Source organism: Emydura macquarii, unplaced genomic scaffold (assembly GCF_026122565.2).
Source record: "Emydura macquarii macquarii isolate MOO-44397 ecotype Brisbane River unplaced genomic scaffold, CSIRO-AGI_Emac_v2 contig_719, whole genome shotgun sequence".
NCBI lineage: Eukaryota > Metazoa > Chordata > Testudines > Chelidae > Emydura > Emydura macquarii.
In genome coordinates, this window is record NW_027130856.1 from 5,844,338 (window position 1) to 5,860,287 (window position 15,950).

The following is a 15,950-nucleotide window of genomic DNA, read 5'->3' on the forward strand; positions in this document are numbered from 1 at the left end:
TAAATTTACATGGGCCTCAGAGCATATCTTGGTTGTCAAGCCTGGTTTCCATTCTATTTGCTGGGGCTGTCGGTTTTGATCAGAGGTGGAATCCACCCTTCCTAGGTGCAGTATTGTTGGACTAGACAGTAGCCTCCTTGAGTGAGCCATTCCTGTTTATACCAATGTTTCTATTTTCTTGCCTGTTGCTCCTGCTGTGGATTGGGATGTTGACAAGCCTGGCAGCTTGCTTTGCATCACTGGGTCTTCTGAATGTACTTTTAATAGCTTAAGCCATAAGTCGGGTATGCTTGTGGTAAAGATCTGTCATTTTTTAACACTTGTTGATTATCCCAATACAGTATGGAGAAGACAGCTTGTGGTGATGGACTCCAGCCAGCCAGCCTGGCAAACGGTATACAAGCCTCCAATTGCGAAGAGGATGGCCGATCTCCAATGGAGAATTCCTTACGGGGTTATTGTCGTGAATGTGTTTGTGCATTCTTTGACCCCAGAGGTGTCTGTATCATGTCCTTTTTATGAAATGGAGAAGACTATTTTTCATATGTTTCTTACCTATTTCAGGTTAAAGCCATTATTTGTTGTACTTCAGGGTATTTTTTGGTTATTGTCCCTTGATTTTGTTCCTGCTGTATTTATTTTTACTGTTAAGTATAGGTTCACAAATAGATCTGTGGTATGCCTTGCAAACTTTATTTTGAGTCAAGCAAATATGAACATTTTAAAAAGTAGATGATGTAATTATTTGGTATTGGGTAGCCAATGTTCTTCCATTTTGGGATTTTTTTTAGATTTTTAGGTTTTTACGCCTTAATTTGTAGATTAGATACTATAGTCTTACAAGCAATTTGGACCAATTTATTCAGTGGTAGGCTATTGGAAACACACTCTCAGGGGGCCAGTAATTTTTGAATTTGTAATTTTGTTTGTTTGTTTGTTTTTACTGTGTTTCTGTTCTAATTTTATTAAGTGTTTTAAAAGTCAAAGTCAGTCTCTCTCTCTCTCTCTCTCTCTCTCTCTCTCACTCTCGTTTTTTTCACAATAAAACAAATGTAGAAACCTGAAAACATTTCACAATATGGAATTGTTGTTTTCCAGCCAGCAAAGGCAGTCACTGTGGTTCAGTGAGGCAAAACAAGATGCCAACATGACATTCCGAGCTTCTAAAATAGGTCAAGTAGGTAAGTTACACTGTCCCCTATTATCATCATCCTCACCAGCATTTTTGATGTTTTGAGTATGAAGAACCTCAAAGAAAGTGTGGATCATATTGTAGAGGGACTGTGCATTGACACAATGGTTCATGGAGATGTTTTATCTGACTCAGAACACCTCAGAAAGGAAAGAGAGCATGTCAAAGCAGAGCAGCAGTGTTCATTTAGAGGCTGTAGTGTGTGCATCCCCAACACCAGCTCAGCTCAGCTCTGCTATGCATTGTGGAAGGGGACAGTATCAGGCACCCTTGGGGCAGTGGGGCACTTAATGTAAGCAATTTTCATGCTTACTAGATGGGAGAACGGTAAGCTCCTTGAGACATATGAGCTTTGTCAGTCACAGTCCCACCCTATATAGGAGAAGCAAAGAGTCAACATTTGGAGAGACTGCATCATCCAGTGGATCAGGTATTGTACTAGCACTCAAGAGACTAGGGTTCTAATCCCTGTCACTGACCTGTTGTCTGCCCTTTCTCAAGGTGCTTGACCTCTCTGTGACTCTGTTTCCTCTACCGCTGTTTTGTCTCTTTAAATTGTAAACTCTTTGGGGCAGGGTTACCATCTTATTATCTGTATGTATAGTGCCTAGCACCATGGGGACCCAAAATAGGTGTTACTGTAACACAAGTAACAGGTGAAAGAAAATAAAGGAACATCCAACTGGATGTCTTCTGACATCTTGTGTTTGATCAGAAATGACAAAGAGAGGGAAAAGTAAAACACTGGTCATAAGTTACAATACCTTATGCCATTTCTTACATTTTCCTCTTCACTTGATGAACTAGATGGTGATAATGTTGTAATGGAGATAAACAATAGTAGTATGAGAACTAGCAAATAATTCAAAATTTACAAATATGATTAAGCATGTGCAAGCATGCCTTATCACCAACTTACTGCTTATTGTCATTACATAGATGTATAAGTGTAGCAGCTGGGGTTAATTATTACAAGGCCAAGCACGGTAGCTGCAGAATTTCATTTGAGCTTTTGCAGACTACTAAATTAAATTAATGGTTTTATGATAAACTGATTGGAGTTATCAATTGGGTAAAACTTCAGGGAGGCTGTGAAAGCAAAATGGATTTGAGAGGGTTTATATTAATCATGAAGTACAGTTGTATAATGGAAATTATTATCTAATTTGGGAGATAACTAGGTGAAAGCCTAGTGCTATACAGGAGAGCAGAAATACAAGTTTTCATCTACTGTATGAATTACCTGATTCTCCTTGGTGTAATACAACTTTGTAATATGTGTAAAATACAACTGGATGAGTGTGATGGAAAAATCTGGTGGTAGATATGAATGTATAAAGATTAGTTACAAAGTGTAATTTAAATCTACATTCATGAATAGCTATATGATATTTAAGCAATTGTTTGATTAAAGCTACTTGAAAGAAAAACCTGTTACAAAAAATATTTAATGAAAAATAGTCTTTTTTAAAAAAACTATTTTTACAAAAAGTTAGGTGTTTTCTAAATGTTCTGTCTTTTGTGAAATTTTCTGTGACATTTTAATTAAAATTTTCATCTAAAACATTTATAAAATTTATTGAAAATTGAAAATTGAAAATTTATTATGTTTTCAGTTCACCAGAAACTCATTTTCTTATTGGAAATCGGGTTTTCAATAAAAAAAAAACATTTCTGTAAAAAAAAAAATCATCAAAATATAGAAAATCTTATAAAAGATTGATTTTACTTTGCAAAATGGAAAAAAAACCCTTCAAAATTAGGATTTGTTTTTGTTTTGCAATATTAATGTTTGCAGTTTTCATCTAGCTCAAATTTAGATTACTACTTTTAAAAACTGTTTTATAAGTTAAATGTGAAGATGTTCCTTTTGGATTATGTAGAGGAGAACACAGTTTCTTCTGTAGTGCATTGTACTGGGGTATCTCAGGGCCTTTAAGATGAAATTCACCCCCTCAGTGTAAATCCTGAGTAATCAATCTGTTCCTGTGTTGAGATCTCTTCAGGGGATGGTAGAGTGGAATCATCTCCCCTTATTTAAACAGTAAGGTCTTCTGGGCAGGGACTGTCTTGTATTTGTAATGGCTACCACAATGGATGTCATCTTGGGACTCTAGGTGATAGTATAATGCAAATAATAATAAATCTTCTGCCAGGAAGTCCCTCCGTTGCTGCTGTTCCAGCCTATATACTTTAGTGCCCACTATGCAGGGATTTTGGACTACTCAAACCACTTAAGTGTGGTTCTGTTAGTCCTCACCCATCTCTACACTTCCCCAGATCGGATCTATTTGATGCCAGACAGCTCATTTATAGGGTCTGTGAAGGCCCACCTGTGTGACATTCCATACATACTTATGGAGGTCAAACCACTTAAGTGGTTCAGTGTCTTATATAGACTCTGAGTTGTGACTGAATTTTACCTTAGTAAAAATTCACTACCACATTCATTCTCATTAGCAGAAGTGAACCAGAAAAAATAGATTTCAAACCTTGAATTAAAAAGCAGTCAATGATTCAGCTGAGTGGATGTTAGGAATGACATAATTCTAGGAGTGTGGTAGGCTGCATAACATGAAAATGCCCTGTAGCCATGTCTTAAAACAAAAAACTTAGGGACCATAACAAGTCAGTGAGGGAAGATTAGAGCTCCTCTTTGCCTATAGGGAACAAGCTTTTCAATGATGTAGAAAGGTCCAAAGCTTCTAAAAGTCAATACTAAAAAATTTAAATCAATCTGAAACCTGACAGGAAGCCAGTGGACAGACAAGAGAACAGGACTGATGCGCTGTGATCATTAAGGAGAAGTATTCTGGTTTTAGCACAGTAAATGAGTGTAGCCTATACAGCAATGCAATTGAAATAGCAAACAAACAGGGTACATTGGTCTTGCTGGAAAGTGAATGGCACACTGGTCAATGCCTTAGCAATGTGAAGGGGAATTTGCACACGCAAAACAAAGACAGAATGTCTGCTGGTATAAACTCTATTTAAGTAAATGGGGCTGCATTCTGTCTGTCCGCGGGGAATTTAGTCCAGTGTTATTTTTCTACATGCTGTTGTACAGTATCAGAAGTCAGTGATCGATATTTCCTGAATGATTGTCCCACAAAGCAATTACCTCCATTTATATGCCATACAGGGCTGAGATCCAAAAATGGGAGTTGAGCACATCTGCTCAAATAGTTTGACAAACTCAAATAAACATAAAGAAAACTATCAAAACAATTTACATATGAGTCAGTTTGGTGCCTCACTTTTAACAGCTAGAGGAATGGGCAACTGAATTGTAATGCAATCATTTGTCTCCGCAAAGTAATTACTTGTTTTAAAACACTCCTATTTAGCAACTGAAGAGGTGTTAGTATACACTGAGGGAAATGTGGGATTTAACAGAGTGCCAAGAATACATAAAACATGGTTTATCTTTCAGTGAGAAAATGAGATTTGACAATAGTCAGGCTACTTTTATAGCCAGACACATTGGATTTTGTCATAGTGAAATGGACATAAGAAATACAAGCTTTTTTCTTCTCATTGAGGTGATTAACCATTAGGACAAACTATCAAAGGAAATGGTTCATTCTCTGTCTTTTGATGTCTTGAAATCAAGAATGGATGCCTTTCTGGAAGCTAAGCTTTAGTCAGACACAAGTATTGGGATCAATATGGGGTAAATGCATGAAAATGGATGGCCTGTGTTATAAGAGGTCAGACAAGATGATCTAATGGTCACTTCGGGCCTTAAAAATCTTTGGCTACAAATGTATAAACACATGTTCCATATAATCTTCAATGATTCTTCAGTTAAATGGGAGAAAATAATTGAAGTGGTAGGGGCTTTTTTAACATGGAAATAAAACATACACTCAGGATACAAATCATGACTTACGTAGCATCTACATTATATCATTATATTATATTATATCTTGCATCCAGAATTCCCAAACACACACACACACACACACACACACACACACACACACACACACACATTTACCAAGTGTATAAAATGAGGCTCATATTGCATTAGTAGGAGCATTGCCAGCGGAGCGATGGAAGTGATTATTTCCCTCTATTCAGCACTGGTGAGGCCACATCTGAAGTATTATGTCCAGTTTTGGGCCCCCCACTACAGAAACGATGTGGATAAATTGGAGAGAGTCCAGTGGAGGGCAATAAAAATGATTAGGGGTCTGGGGTACATGACTTAGAAGGAGAGGCTGAGGGAACTGGGTTTATTTAGTCTGCAGAAGAGAAGAGTGAGGGGGGATTTGATAGCAGCCTTCAACTACCTCTTTGGGCGGTTCCAAAGAGGATGAACTAGACTGTTTTCAGTGGTGGCAGATGACAGAACAAGGAGCAATGGTCTCAAGTTGCAGAGGGGTAGATCTAGGTTGGATTTTAGGAAAATCTTTTTTGCTAGGAGGGTGGTGAAGCACTGGAATGGGTTACCTAGGGAGGTGGTGGAATCTCCATCCTTAGAGGTTTTTAAGGCCCAGCTTGACATTCCGGCTGGGATGATTTAGTTGGGGTTGATCCTACTGTGAGCAGGGGGTTGGACTAGATGACCTCCTGAAGTCCCTTTCAACCCTAATCTTCCATGATTCATTCCCCCAGCCCTCTATACACATTATATGCTAGGAACATTATGCACTGGCACTAAGGTACAGTAATTAAAACACTAAAGTATAAACAATACATAAGATGGATACAAAAATAATACCACTATCCCTCATTTGCTTCTACAGTCTTGACATACTTGATATCAGGGATCAGATCTGTCATCCTAAACTCACTTGGTGTCTATGTGTTGGCAGCAACTGTTCCCCTGGCACCTGTATTTCTGCCTCCGAGCATGCACACTTCAGCCGTACTTTTGGTGTTCAGAGTCCTAAGCCCCAGTGCAATTCACAAACTAGTGGAAGAGAAGTGTTCCTCCACCTAAGTCACCTGTGGGGCCCAATTTAGTAGGTGAGCTCAGGGAATGCCTACCTCCTGGCAAAGTGAGGAGGAGAAAGAGGACCTCCTCATAACATTTAGCTCAGTGGTTAGGATACTCACCTAATATGTGAGAGAAGGGATTTAAACAGGGATGTGCTACCTCTCAGGAGAGTGCCCTAACCACTATCCTATGCTCTATGTGTGTGAGTGGGGGTGGAAGGGTCTAACCACTGGGCTAACAGTAACATGGGAAGTGGTTGTCCTATTCCTCACAAAAAACATCTTAGACTCCTAACTCCAGAAGATGGTTCACAGATGAGAATCCCAAGCAGAGAGAGGCACCTCCCTGCAGCCTGGATTTATATACTGAGACAGATAGGACTTAGGACACACCCCTCTCCTTGTCAGCTCCCATCATTTGTTTAAGTGGGGAGCTGCCTAGCCTGCTGGTTCCTGTGAATTTCATTCTGAGGTGCTTACCTATCTCCCTCCTTTCATTGTATAGGAAGCCTAAGAATCTAACTCACAATTACTGAGAGCTGATCTACACTAGCAAGTTACATTGGCATAGCTACCTCAAGGGGGTGAAAAATCCATACCACTGAGAGGCGTAGTTAAGTTGACCGAAACCACAGTGTAGATAGCACTACGTTGACAGAAGATTTCTTCAGTCAACCTAGCTGCTGCCTGTTGGGGAGGCAGATTAACTATTGTGACAGGAGTACTGGTGCTGTAATAAATGTCTACACTGAAGCACTGCAGCTGTGCTGCTGTATTTTTTAAAATGTAGACATAGCCTCAGGCTTTGTGAACACACTGATTTTCTTGGTGCCTTGCATTGCTCAACATCACCATGACAAAGTCCCTTTGTGGATCTAGCCCTATGAATGGACCTTTAAAAAAATGAAAATGTAAACTCTGCCAGCCAGTAACATACAGGTATAGCATACTGAGTAGTCCTGGTTCAGTACAAATTCATCCTGATGCACTTTAAAGAGGTTTATTTCCATCTGAAAAGTGAGGTGCAGACAGGGATTATATGCTCATCTGAAAGGTTATCTAACTTTGCAAAGCAACCAGTGGTATGGAAAGAAGAAGGGGTAGTAGTGAGTACAGATATAGGGACTTGGAGACTGGTAATTGTGACAGTCAGGGTCCAGATACCCCAAGGGAACAGGTTTAAACCCAAAAAAGGAGCTGTAAAACCAACTGATTGCATACTATATTATTGTACTATAAAAGCATATTGAGTCAGGTCTTTTATGAAAGCTTATAATATTCTGAACTTGATGTTCATTATGAGATATGTGTACAGACTGGTTGTGAATCTATGTATACAGAAAACTGTGCTCATAATGTGTAATGCAACTTCAGCTACACCTCAGGACAGGATGGTGAGCAGCCAAGTAGAGAGGGACACCCCTCAACCCAGGTGTTTACATAAAAACTATTTCAAGAAACCATCCTTTGGTGAGCCCAGGAAGAAAAGACAATGATGGACCATTACATTACAGTTAATGGGATGACACTGAGACATCCCAGCTCTCAAGTCAAGATGGAATTACCCCCACTCTGAATAACCATTAGTCAGCCTGGACTGAGGGAAGGCAGTGGAGGGCCCTGAGCTATAGGCCACAGTGCCGGCAGCTGCTGGACACCCCACCCCCCAGTGGCGCTCGGGCTTTCATCCCCCAAGTTAGCCCCATTTTGTCTCAATTATTTTTAGTAAACGTCAGGGACCGGTCATGGGTTTCCATAAATTTTTGTATATTGCCCATGACCGGTCCCCGACTTCTACTAAAAATAACTGTGACAAAATCTTAGCCTTACTTATTTGAAAAGGGATTTTATTTAATATGAAAAGCCTGAGCTTGCATCTTTATGTTTATTTTCTCTATTTCTTTGATTTGCCTTACTAGTTTATTAAACAGAAAAACTACACATTCAAAGATAAACCTTTTGTTCATTTTCATTCCAAGTAGGTCTGCAGGGTGCAAGCTTGGTGGAGTATACATGGCAAAGGCAACTGATAACTGGGAGCTTGTTTCATGTCTTTGGAGGTGACGAGCCAGAGGGGTAAAGTTTGAGAGTCTGATAGTGAAGAACTCAGGAAAGCTTATTTGGGGAGACTCAGGAGTGGAAGGACTGTTCGTTCCACCCTGCAAAGAGTAACTGGGCTGGAAAGAACCAGGGTGAGATCTCATGCTTGCAGGCTGGCTATGGGTGTCAGAGATCTGAACCATAGCCACACGGCTCTAAGGTCACAGAACAGGCAGTATCAGTACTAACTTAAGAATTCCTGCCTTGAGTGTAGGGGACTGGACTAGATGACCTCTCGAGGTCCCTTCCAGAGGCTTTGAACTCACCTGTCATTATTATTGCAAATACACAAATTGTGTACAAATTATTGTGCTGACAAAGGACCAAATTGTGTCTCTCCCTAACTCAGCCACACTGGAGAGTAACATGGCTACAGTAGGTCTCCATGGCTACTGGGAGGTGGGGAGACTGGGATTCTATGCCCAATACTTCTCCCCAAACAGGTGGCTGGGGAGGAGATGGAGAGAGTAAGAAGCAAGCAGGGCTTTGTCCCCTATGCACCAACTGGGGAGTGAGCTGTACCCTTTACATGGTTGCAGTACATTGCTTCTCTTTCCGTCCTATTTTCCCAACTGGATAATGAGCTGATGAAATCAGAATAAACTTCTCCATTCCTCTAGCTGGATTGAAGGTGGGATATGGAATGGAAAGTGAAATAAAGCATGCTTTCTGCATGGAGGGCTTTTTTCAGAGTGCTAAGTTTAAGTCCGTCATTATTGTTTCCAGGTTATTTCTACTATTAGTTTTTTGAAAAATATTAATTAGAAAGCAACTGCTGTACTTAAAGTTGAATTTGATTTTCCACTTGAAGAATGTTTTAACTAATTGCACATGCTATTAATCTTATTAACAGATTTGATTTTTATAGGCCAGTTTTTAACAGTGGATTCAACTGTAAATGTAGATTTGTTGTTTAAAAAATTCTGCGGAATTAATTTTGTTAGAAGTGGATACTTTTTTCACTGAGAGATAAGCAGGAAATCCATCACTACCAGATATATCAATGGGATTCTTGCATGACTGGAGTCAAAACTCCAGATGATATGTGATTTAATAACACCTTGTTTACTACATCATCAAATAGCAAAACCTTCTGGACAGTTGGAACAATTTTGACACCAATGCTGTAATTAGGTATGTAGAATTGTCTTGTACAGAAAATTACTTAAAACCATGCAGATAAAATGTAATGCACTATTTATACTAGCGAAAGGTCATAGGACTTGCCTCCACAGCCTGCCAGCCTGTTCTTCAGAAAATTGGATGGGTTTTGAAGTCTGGGTCTTGGATGATTAGGTTGAGGGTTTGCTATCGAAAGACAAAAATAGTTCATTAGGTTGAGTTTCTCTGCCTTTACCATACCACTGTGTTTATGGTACAAATGCAAAGATTCAATTTATATGCTATGGATGAAAACATTTTTACTGGGTTTTGACTGCTTACAGAGCTCTGACTTTTCACTGCATGAATCCTTAAGGTACTATTTTCTATTTATAAAACAAAAATTATAAATATTTCAGATGTAACTTGAATTCAAAAGCCTGAGTCCAAGCAGGTTAGATTTAGGGCCAGATTGTGAACCTCTAATTCACATTGGTGAGCAGTAATTAATTGAGTGATTGGGACTACTCAGGGTAGTAACTGGCCCTTAGTGGGTATTTGAAAATTTGAGGTGGAAGTTCCACATACTTTTCATTGAAAGTAACTAATATACAATGATAACAGGTGCAATTTGTAACGTGAATTTCTTCTAGGCTAAAATAGTGCTGCAACGAGCTTTTATTGACAAAACTGGATTTGGCAGGAAGATAAAAGCCTGAATTGGAAAACCCTGAATGGTTTGATAAACTGTAGCTGGAAGACTTGGCAACATTTTACATTTTTAGGAATTATATCTAGATCTATTTGTTAAAATGGAGGGATCTAAATTGTTCCTGTAAATTCAGAACAGAGCTCCCTATGATGTTAGTCTGAATTTTTAACCACTGTATTAATCAGACAGGAAGCTACCCAAGCTCTTTGTGCACTGCAGTATTATTTTTTACTTCATCAATAGGAAAGGTATTAGCTACTTGAATGAATGTGAAATGAGTTAAGAGATTTGGCTGGGATTCAGTAACATAAGAAAACTCCTTAAGACAGACTCAGGGAGGCTACAATCAAAACTCATCCATGTAAAATAAATTACTAAAAAACCTAAAAAAAGTGACAGAAAATAATATGGCTCAGTAGAGGAGAAAATAAAAGTATAGAAGACAAACAGAAGGCATTTAGATAAGGTGGATGTCTCCTTTGTACAGCTCATTTTACTCGCGATGTGCGCCCTGGGGACTAGAATTGGCAGAATTTTTAAATAGTTCTTTTGCTTCTGTCTATACAGAGGAAAACAAAATCAAGGATCAGTCCTTCAGCGATGACAGAAAAAGAGGAAGGAGGTAGGGAAGTCAAAGAGTGATTTCTTGGAAGGGAAAACAAACATATGGCACCAAGGAAGGTGATGATTGTAGTTAGACATTCAAAAGGTGCCCGGAAGTGTTTCTGAAGGAGAGTACTGAGAAATATTGTGAAGCAGCAGAAAGTAGGATAAACCACAATATGGTGTGCACTGGGCAGTGGCCCATTGCTATTTTTACCACTTCAGATAGTACTGAAAGACCTATAGCTTTTATGACAGTGATTCTTCTGCAGCACCCATTGCTGAGGTATCCGAGTGCTTCTTCAATCTTTTATGTAGCTCCTAAATCCACTCTGTATCCCCACATTTTATCTCATCATTTATACTTAGCCATTCTGCCATGGATGCAGGTGACTAAGGAAGCTCCCAGCATTTGCATGATCTGATGGGGATAGTTCTTCTGAGACTTTGATCAGGAGGCCAGAAAAAGTGGTGTCCCAGGACAATAAATAGAGGGAACAGAAACTGAACTAGGAGCTACAGGCTGGAGAACTTGGGTGGCAGCTTCCTACCTATGTGTCCAGACCATCATGGTCAATGCTTCAACAGCTGCAAAGCATCCAGTTGGCTTTTCCCCTGTCCCTGCTTAGCAGCAGTCCAGGAGAGAATGGCCGTGGCTTCTATTTCCTGCTGAACAGTTGACTGGCAGGAAGTTCAGGAAGGAGCTGTTGAACCTTTCTGAGGCTGTAGCATCTAAAACACCATAAGAAGGAAAGTTGGAGATCAGAGGGGTGCTCTGTTGATTCTATGCTGGGAGCCAGGTTGGTGACATAAATCAACGTAGGGGTTCCTCTTGCACTAATGGATTAAAATAAGTTTTTGCCTGCTTTATGCTGCTGGACCACTGAGGGGAATCAGGCTGCAGTCTTTATTCAAAATTAATGAAGAAATGAAATACCAAAGACTGAGGTTTCTTTTGCAGATGTTTATGCCACAGATAAAGTAGATTTTAATCACTGTATAACATTATATATACACATTTATAATACATTGTGTGTGCACTATATGTAACATAGAATGTGAGTATATTATTTTCAATAATGTGAAAATAAAATAAATGCTGGAATCTCTGATTTCCCTAGGCAATAAAGTTATTCGAAGAATATTAGTTGACAGCTACACCCACCTGCAAACATCAACTGTGAAAGGGCTGATATGGACGTTTAAAAGTGCCAGCATTCATCTCTTTCTCTCCCTTAAGTCTTCATTATAATGTATCTCACTATTTTATAGTAACTTTCAGTCTACATTTTGGCAGATGTGACAGGTGGCTGTGACATTGATACCATGAAGACTGTTCATCCTACCTCCTTGTCTCACAATGGTTCTTAGCACTTATTAATTAATAGATATATGGAAGGTGCAATCAATTTATTTAATGCTGTTAATTAAAAATCAAACAAAAAAATTGACGTGGACAATTGCAATTCTAAAAATTGTAATCAAAATCTTCTTTTAAAGTAAGAATGCTTCTCAGAGTTTCTTTTCATATACCAAAATATTTTGAAACCAAATAGCAGGCAAGCATGAACAAATCTTGTGTATTGCTTACCAAAATTCAAAGAAACCCTGTAACTGTAGAGTTTATGCTTTTCAGCTGTTTTTAAGGTGCATTTAAAAATGACATTGATTTGCAGCATTTGCAATTATTAACATGGATTTGTAAACTTATTATTAATCAATATAATATAAATGTATATATATATGATGTACTTATTATATATTCCTAAATGCATCACATATATTCCACACATTAAATAGCAAAAAAAATCATGAATTGACCCAAATGCAATTGAAAAACTCAAGATCCTAATTAAAGACATTAACAAAATACCCATCACAAACAGAACTAATCCCTATCTGAACCATCACCCCATCAGACATGGACCTTCCAATGTGTTCTGAAGGTCAACAGGTTTGAGCTTTGTCGAATCCGAAACAAGGACCCAAAACTATGTGCTTGATTTTTAATGAAGGGGCCCTTGCGAGAGAAATTCCATCATCCATCATAAATCTGGGTCTTCTAAACAGGAAAGAACTGAGACATTTAAACACCACTTCATCTATCCCAGCTAGTGAATGCAATCTCATCAACAAAATGGTATGAGAAGGTCAATGGTTTCAAAAGTAAGCAACGGAGCAAAAAGACTCAAAATCAGGATAAAAAATAGTTCTAAATATGTATAGGGTTGTATATGGTGCTTTAGAGTAGAGCTGGCCAGGAAACTGTTTTCCCTCTTTTTGAAATTTTGAATTTTTTTCCTATACCAAATCGGGACAAAAAGTCAAAATCTCAAACATTTTTGTGAACTGATCATCCAAAAGAAATTTTTGATTGGGTCAATAAAATGTTTTGTTTTGACAATTTCAAAATAGTGTGTTTAGAGTTTGACCTTTTGAAATTGTTAAAACTTTTTTTGGTATAAATTAACCAAAATTTATATCTGAAAAATCATTTCAAATTAAGGAAAAAATGAATCTTTGTTTAAACATGGCAAAATAGGATGTTTTGACAATTTTGAAACTTAACATTTTCTTTTCAAATCCAGAGATTCATTGAGACAGACCCTTTTCCAAGAACATCTTCACTTTTTCTGATGAAAAACATTTCCCAAAAAATTCCCAGCCAACTCTACTTTACAGTAAAAAGAACGAGTACATCAAAAGCAGAAAACAAGGACTTAGCCTTGAAGGGATTACTTTCTGATGGCATAAGAAACACATGCAGTTCTGTCCATGCAGTTCTGTCCATGCAAATAAACTTCAGCTGAATTACATGTAGTAATTGGTATTTTTATGAATGATTGAAAGACGAGACTGAAGATGGATTTGGAAGCCTATGAAAGAACAAATGCAGTCAGGAGTGGGAGAAAGAAATAATGAGTGGTTAGGTAAGAACATTGGGTAGAGAATAGTTAGTGGGATAGAGGGCAGGAAGAAATTAAGTTTTAGATGTAGATGGGAATAGGTGGAGGGGTGCTTTTAAGGGGATAAGAAATTAATACAGAAGAGGAGGAGGAGCCAGTGCAGAGATTTAAGAAGGGGGAAAATGTGGTCTTTGCAATGGGAGAGAAAGAATGGTAGGTTGCCAAATTTAGAAAGATCTCATAAGATAAGGGAAGCTGGAGACGGTGAAATGAGAAATTATGATTTCAGGAGTTGGAGAAGAGGTGGATGAAAATGAATATAATCTGATTTCACTTTTACTGTATTCTACAGACTCACAGATCTAACAGTGCTACCAAAATGGATAGCTGACATAAACTAAAGTTAGTACTTAATGATTGGCGTATTCCTACTTTCTCTATACTGGAGATCTGAAGCAAATACCCTTCAATTTGCATGTAAAAAAAACTATGGATTTGAAACTGAGAGAAAGATAAATGAGATAAGATATGAAAATGCAATATTTGTTCTTTCTGGAGAATACAGGTTCCATGACACACAATAAATTATGTCCTTGACTGTCAAGAATGGCTAGTGATTTAGGTGTCTGAACTGACATACCTTAAAGGGGCCTAATTTTCAGAAAGAACCTCTGAAAATCAAGTCTGTTTATAGAGTCTCAATTTGTGAAACCAAAAATGGAGGCATTCAAAATTACTATCACTTATGAAAATTTAGGCATGTGTGTGTCTGTGCACATGCGCGTGTGTATAGAATGAGTATGTATGTGCATACAAACATCTGGATTGTCAGCTGGTATTCATCACTGTGACTGTACTGAAGTCAACAGAGATAAGTTGATTTATGCCAGCTGAGGATATGGCCCATAATATATAAACATTTAGCTCCTAATATTTACTATACTATTACGATGACTGTAATAACACATTCTTCTGTAGGCAATGAGTCAGTAAATTCACATATATCGACTTAGTCAACAAGACCATGAAAGCAAATACAAAAGTGCAGTACCACTGCAGGTTTGGAACTACTGAAGGACTATTTTATTCCTCGCATCATAAATATCCCCCATGTATTAAGCTAATCCCTTTGGACTAATGCAGGATAGAGAAATAAAAACCTTTTTGCATTCAGTCTGAAAACCTTAAATGTCACAAAGAAATACAGCATTAATACTGAATTTTCTGTTTTTAAAGTAAACAGCTGAATTCTGTAATTTAAATCATACATTTGTTTTTTACTATTTATCCTTCTACTTTATGGCCTTTGGAAATAATTTGGAAGTGTTCAGTGCATAATAGTCAATAAATCATATGAGGAAAGAAGAAAAGTGTATTTGTTCTTCAGTAAACATATGCAGCTCTGTGAAATAAGGGCATTTTTGGAAAGCAAATGAAAACAGAAAAATAATTACACTCAGAGAGTCTCATAATGTCAAACAGCATTGAGTTTAAAGACGTGCTAACATATCTAAATATATCTGCCCCATTCACGGCTCATTCCAGAAACAGACCAGATCCTTACTCAGTACAGACTTCCTTCTATCTAACTCTTATCTTTACATTATGTTATGTCAATGATGACATACAACAGTCCATGCACAAGTCATCAATGTTTTAATTGATTGTAAATGCAAGTATTTTAAATCTAATCTCAAATGAGCAAATATTTACCTAGAGTTTATGATTACAGCTAGACTAGGAGAATAAACAAACTATTTGGTATCCACACATTTACAAATGTATTTGCCTTTTTTATTTAAAAAGAGCTAGGCTACTGAACGCTAAAGACAACTTTGTTTCAGTGAAAACCCTCAATACTCTCTAACCCACCAATTCCAAGACCACACACAAAAATGTACTTTTAAAAGAGAGGAACAGGCTTTCAAGCTTTTAAAACCTGATAGACATATATTTCCTTTGTTGCATCTTAAGCAAACCATGTACATATTGTGAGCTTTAATATTTTTTAAAAACCATGTGCTGTGGTTTGTTCAGTATATGTATACTGAATGAGGTTATATGCATTTAATACCACTGAAAGAACTACCATTTATTGGTCATACAAATCTCAAAGAAAATGACAGGAAATAATCTGTGGATTTCCAGAATGTTGAAAAAGACTAGTATGTGTAAGGGATATTTCAATATTGACTATAAGGTATCACATTGTGATTCTGTATGAAGTATGAATGACCATCTATAATATTATTAATACCAATATGACAAAATTGCAATTAATCTTACAAGATATGCCATGTGAGGTATCACTGGAAAAGTTATGATTTACTAAATATGATAAGCTTATCTATATGTCTGTATCATCTTTGTATTGTAAGCTATGAATATGTGT